Source organism: Bos grunniens, chromosome 13 (assembly GCF_055505025.1).
Source record: "Bos grunniens cultivar Pamir isolate PY7600 chromosome 13, Bosgru_T2T1.0, whole genome shotgun sequence".
Classification (NCBI taxonomy): domain Eukaryota; kingdom Metazoa; phylum Chordata; class Mammalia; order Artiodactyla; family Bovidae; genus Bos; species Bos grunniens.
Genome location: NC_141177.1, coordinates 65,252,704 through 65,258,703, shown reverse-complemented (window position 1 = coordinate 65,258,703; position 6,000 = coordinate 65,252,704). Strand labels below are relative to the sequence as shown.

General features: G+C 48.1%; 1 protein-coding gene across 4 annotated transcripts in view; it reads left to right on the top strand.

Annotated features, from left to right (window-relative positions):
- Nucleotides 1–4,221: 4,221 nt before the first annotated feature.
- The window catches only part of CUL2 (cullin 2), a 71,543-nt gene continuing 69,764 nt past the window's right edge, over nt 4,222–6,000 (top strand). The window contains exons 1-2 of one of the 4 annotated variants that reach the window (XM_086334649.1): nt 4,496–4,635; nt 5,043–5,218. The gene's annotated coding sequence lies outside the window, so the exon portion shown is untranslated. Of the gene's footprint in view, nt 4,419–4,495; nt 4,691–5,042; nt 5,219–6,000 lie in introns of those variants that run through there. The other 3 variants (XM_086334648.1, XM_086334646.1, XM_086334647.1) reach the window with 3 other exon arrangements.

Genomic DNA, 6,000 nt, shown 5'->3' with positions numbered 1-6,000 from the left:
ATGTAGCTTTTGCTAAGAAGTAAAACAAGAAGTAAAACTTTGGCCACCTTAAGCGAAGAGTTGACTCATTGGAAAAGACTCTGATGCTGGGAGGGATTGGGGGCAAGAGGAGAAGGGGACAACAGAGGATGAGATGGCTGGATGGCATCACTGACTCGATGGACATGAGTCTGAGTGAACTCCGGGAGTTGGTGATGGACAGGGAGGCCTGGTGTGCTGTGCGATTCACGGGGTCGCAAAGAGTCGGACACGACGGAGCAACTGATCTGATTTGATCTGATGTGAAAACAAGAAGAGGACTCAGAGATAAACTAGAGTTTAAGATTTGGTTTGAAGGTAAAGACCAAATATTGCTTAAAGCAGTGGCTTGAAGGGTTGATTAGAAAGGATAACTTTGTTTTTCTAAAAACTCTATGATAGGGTGAATGATGACCTATAAGAGGGCTCATGGTGTAGGACACTGCTACTGCCAGAGTCTGTGTCCCCACAGAGAGCTACTGTGGACCCAGGCCTCTGCAAGAGACCCTCCAACACTAGCAGGTAGGCCTGGTTCAGTCTCCTGTGGAGTCACTGCTCCTTTGCCCTGGGTCTTGGTATGTACAAGGTTTTGTCTGTGCCCTCCAAGAGTGGAGTCTCTGTTTGCTCCAGACCTGTGGAAGTCCTGCAGTCCAATCCCACTGGCCTTCAAAGTCAGATTCCCCAGGGATTTCCTGTCCCTTTGCCAGATCCCCAGGCTGGGAAGCCTGATGTGGGGCTCAGAATCTTCCCAACAGTGGGAGAATTTCTCTGATATTACTGTTGTCCAGATTGTGGGTTGTCCACCCAGTAGGTATGGGATTTGATTTTATCGTGATGGCCCCCTCCTACTGTCTTCTCGTGGCTTCTCCTTTGCTTTTGGATATGGAGTATCTTTTTTTGGTAGGTTCCATCTTCCTCCCGTTGATGGTTGTTCAACAGCTAGTTGTGATTTTGGTGCTCTCACAGGAGGAGATGAGTGTACCTCCTTCTATTCTGCCATCTTAAACCAACCTCTCATATTTCCAAAATAAAAAGGTTCTATGAGTTTTCATTTTTTTAGTGAGAAGTAAGGCATTGCTTTCTTTTTTTGTGTATCTCTTTAATATCTGGCTTAATAAAAGACAGCTAGATTCTCTGTGATTGAAGTATAGGAAGAAAATAGAAAGCCTTGGGTGGAGAATTCAATTGCCTTTTGGGGTGATTGTGGATATTCTTATCTGATACAGAAAATTTGACAGGTGGATGTTTCTTGAGGGTTAGTTGCAATGAAAATCTGCAACCATATCAGGTAATCTTTTGTACCCTGTGTTTTATGTGTATGTACACACACACACTCCCACACCTATCTATCCTCTGATCTTTCACTTTGAATTGATATTTTATCCATGGGTGATTTTAAAGTGGCCTGCATCAGTTATTTGGAAAATATTGATTCACTGTGTCATGTAGATCTTCCATGTATTGAGATAGCTTATCATCCAATATCAAAAAATTACAATCATTAATAGCACTACAGTCTCATCAGAAAAGTCTTTAAGCTGTCAAGCTCATGGTGGTGATGGAAGACATTTTCACATCTGAAGTATGGTGAAGTCATTCTGGCTTGAACTTTAGGCTAACTGGAACAGTTTGTCTCATGGCTTATTGAAGGTACAGTGTATGTCTACTTTAACCCTTAAAAAAAGAATTATTTAAAAAATGAAAATGGAGAAATTGTGGTTCAGGCATTCAAAAGGGAGCCAGGTTGTCATTATGGATATAGTTTCACACTTGTTACTCCATCACTGAGAACTTGAATTTTCTGAATTCAAGGACAGCAGTTCTCAAACACAATTATCTGTTAGTAGCTGACGGCTGCAACCTTATGGTCTCAAGGTCTTCCCTTTTAACTATGCAACCATTTTGGATCCCAACCAATCCTTACCTAACAAGCATCCTTACTTTTTGCTATTTCTAATCCTAAGTCCTGACAACTTAGGTTAACTTTGTGGTTTTTGCCCATATAAGCCTCCCTCATTTTTGAGCCTGAATCTGTGTCTCTCAGGCTATCATTCTCAGTTAGGCTGGAATAAAACTCTTTTCTATTCCTGTTATAGATTGTTCATTGATTATCTCAGTTGACAGTATTGACACAAATTTCCCACATTTTCAAATTTCACTTGCAAGCGAAATTTTATCATTGGCAACAAATACTGTCAGTTATTTTGCTTGAAGTGTTCGGCTCATGTTACTCATTTTGTAGAAATGTCCAAGACAGAGTAATGTTAACATTTCTATCAACTGTTCTTTCAAGGAAAAACGGCACTCCACGAAAAAATGGTTCAGCTGGCAACTCAGACACTCAAGTGTTTTTCTTCAAGACCAGTCCTACTGTGGTATTCAGCAAGAGTAGGCGTGTGCTTCCTGTTTCTTCCCTCACAATGTTAGAAGGCCTGTACTCAGGGTTGAAATTTATAAAATTAGTACTTTTTACTACTTCATCAAGGATATTCGTAATACAAAACAAGAACAAAGTACCAAACTGGGAGTGCATGGCATCAATGCAATGACCTACGGGACAGATTTGTGCCACTCTCTTTTTTTTTTGGCCTTGCCAGGCAGCTTGTGGCATCTTAGTTTCCCCACCAGGAATCAAACCCAGGCCCAGGCAGTAAAAGTGCAGAGGCCTAACCACTGGTTGGCTAGGGAATGTCTTGCCACCCTCTTGATTCTGCCTGAGGAGACGTCAGCCGGGTTTTGTGAACCCAGAAAAAATAACAAAGAACGTGCTATTTGCAAAGAAGATTTTTTGGGGGCGGGAGGGGGGCGTTGATAGAGGATGGTTTATTTTCTGGGTGGATTGGTGGCTCAGGCGCGTGGCCGTCTTCTGTGCTACACCCGGCGTCTGGCGGCCTTCTCAGGAGCGCTTCCGTGGGGGGTGGCTGCGCCCCCTCAGCCCACCTGGGCCCACGTGAGGAAGGCCAGGATGTCCCGCACAGGCACGTTCCTAGTCAGCGCCTTCACACGCAGGTTCCTGTCGTCTGTCAACAGCACCACCTCCCTCAGCAGCCGGATGGGCTCCTCTTTGTTGGTGGGCATGAAGTCCTTGGCCTTGTCTTTACAGTAGTGGAGGCAGCAGGAGAGTTCCAGGTGTTGCTGCAGCACAGCCCCTCTCCTATTGGAAGTAAGAAGACTGTTTTTAACATCGGGACCCCTGAAAAGATCTCAGATTTCCAGAGGTCTGAGGGCCATACTTTGAAAATTGCTGGATTAAAAGAAAGAGACCATGTGAGAAAACAGGTCATATAGTGGGATTGATTTTAACATATGATAGCTTTCTTAAAATAAGTACTGCAGACTTCAAGTGCTGTGAGAGGCAGATTAGAAGAGGAGAAAGATCGGTGGGATTTACCAGGTCAGGAGATTTTACGTGGACCTTGAAGGAATGGAACCCACTCCAGTATTCTTGCCTGGAAAATCCCATGGACAGTAGAGCCTGGCGGGCTACAGTCCATGGGGTCCCCAAGAGTCGGACACGATTGAAGGGACTAAGCCTACAGGCGTGCACTGAAGGAATGGTACAGAGTTTTAAGAAAGGGTGTTGGATGGGAAAGGCTCAAAACGCACAGAGAAGACAAGACTGACTTCTGAGATCTTTGGATACCAAAGGGTGATAAGAGAATAAAGCCAGGCTTTTGTTCCCTGGGGCGCTGTGCGTACTAGGGAGGAGATGGGTACTGTATGAACTTTTGTCAACATCACCCTGAGCATTTGTAGGCGAAGGACACCCTTGGATTGACAGGTGCAGGGAGGCGGGGAGTTGGGGTCACAGGCTGTGAAGGGACAGGCCTCTACTGAAAATACATATTTATGTCTCAGAATGTCTACAGATAAAAACCCACTAGAAAAGGAGTATGTCCGAGGAAACTAATTTTGCTAATACCTATCAATCCTTTGAAACGCCCATAGAAGTAAGTAGGTGGAAGGGAGATGGTGGTGTACCAGAATGTTCACGTAGTTCTAAAAGAACTTTAGGGGGAAATCCTGTGTTGAAACCATTTTTCTAACACATTGTTATCAGCAGCCCCCAGACTTAGGGGTCCTCAGTCGCCAGCTCAGCGAACCGCGAGCGCTCGTGGGCAGCTGGGACCGCTCGCAGTGGCTTGGAGCAAGGTTCTCTCGGCCTTCCGCGACCGCACAAGAGTGGCCCTCGGCCCTCGCCGTACTCGGACTCTACCAACGCCGGCGCAGGAGGGGGGTGTTTTGTGGTCGCGGAAGAGGAATCCCGAGGCTGTGCCAGGAAAGCAGGGCCTCGGAGGACGGTTGTTTCATCGCTCGCGTGGCTCGCCCGCCCTTCTCCCCTGTCCGCTCCCCACTGCGCCGTTCCATCCGGGAGCTCTCCCGTGTTCCCGCGACGGCAGGTGAGCGCCCTGGCCCCCGGCCCCGGGCCTGCCCCCCCCGCTCCTCGGCCGTGGTGGCGGCCAGCGGGGAGGCGCCTGCGCGCAGTAATGGCAGCGCGGTGAGCAGGGACGGAGCTGACAGCCGCCGCCGCCCACCCTCCTCGCCGGGCACCGTCCTGCGCGCCCTCGGACTGTCTCCCTCCCCTGCTCCCTGCCCCGCGTCCCGCCTCTGCAGCAGGTAACCCGCTGAAGGCCCGGAGCCAGCTGCGGGCTCCGGGAAACTTCCTCTCCCGGTTAGTGGGTGGCGGGGCTGGGGCGGGGAGAGGAGTTGGGGGCGCGGAGGGGGAGGGGAGGCATGGGGGGAGGCCGGGGACCGGGTGTCCCGAGGGTGACCCCGGCTCCAGGAGCGCCGGCCCCGGAGCCTGGCCGCCCCCGGACTGGATCCCGGGCCTCCAGCCGGCCTTGGCCGCCCCTCCCTCGGCCCCATTTTGCTCCTAGGGAGGGAAGGTGCGAGTGCATGTTCTCTTTTATTTACGCGCTCACGCGGTTACACAGCTCTGTGTGTTTGCGGTGTGAGGGGTGGGGGGCGGGGGGCATCAATCTCTTACATCCTTACCACGAGTGTCTTCACTTTTGTTTTCGCAGACAGCGAAGATTGATAGCTCTGGGGAGGAGTGCCCTGCGTGCATGCTAGACCTGTCTCAACCCTTGGGGTCTGGTGAAATAAGATCCTTAGACTCTTAAGGGCACTTAGTTACACACCAGGGAGTCTGGACCATTCCCTACCACCCTGCAAATACGTGCATGTACAGAAAACATTTGTGAGTTGCAGACTGTTTTGTCGTTAAATCCTCTCCTTTCCCTAGGGAGTACTAATACCTAGTTGTAAGGGAGAACCTTGGAAGTTTACATTCTGATAATAAGATTAAAGACTATTAACATTCAAGACAGACTTTGGCTTCACAGTGTAAGCATCTTTGAACTAGACCAGTCCCAGATCTATACAGAGTAAGATAGGGGAAATAATCACTTAGTTCTGACTTACCACCGACTACATAATAGGCATTTAAGAACACTCAAAAGACTGCTCCCTCCTCTTTACTATCTCACGTTTCTTTCCAAGGCAGACAATTGAACAGATTGTTTATATTTTGCCTCTTTTGCCCAAATACGGTGCTGGAAGACCCTTCCGAAAGAGTCGGAGATGAAATAGCAGATGTACACGGTGTTCTCAGTTACTCTTCCCTACCCCAGATACTGTTTATAAGTTGGAAGGACATCTGTACATAGTATGTGAAAAATACCCTTTCAATGTCTGAATGCTCACATGCATCTGAAATACTTTTACTTCACTCTCCAGCCTCTGGTGATTTTTAAGTGTTTTCTGTGGCAAGGTAGTTTATTCATGTTTTTTTATCTTCACCAGTGTGTCACTAAATGGAATGTTGTAGGCCTTCTTCAAAGTCCGTATTGCCTTGCCTTTGTCAGTTCACTATTTGTTAAGCACCTGGTTTGTATGACAAGCATTACCTGAGGCCTTCGGGATACAGCCATAAACAGGACATGTGAAATTTCTGCCCTCCTGGAGCTTCAGTTCTGGGAG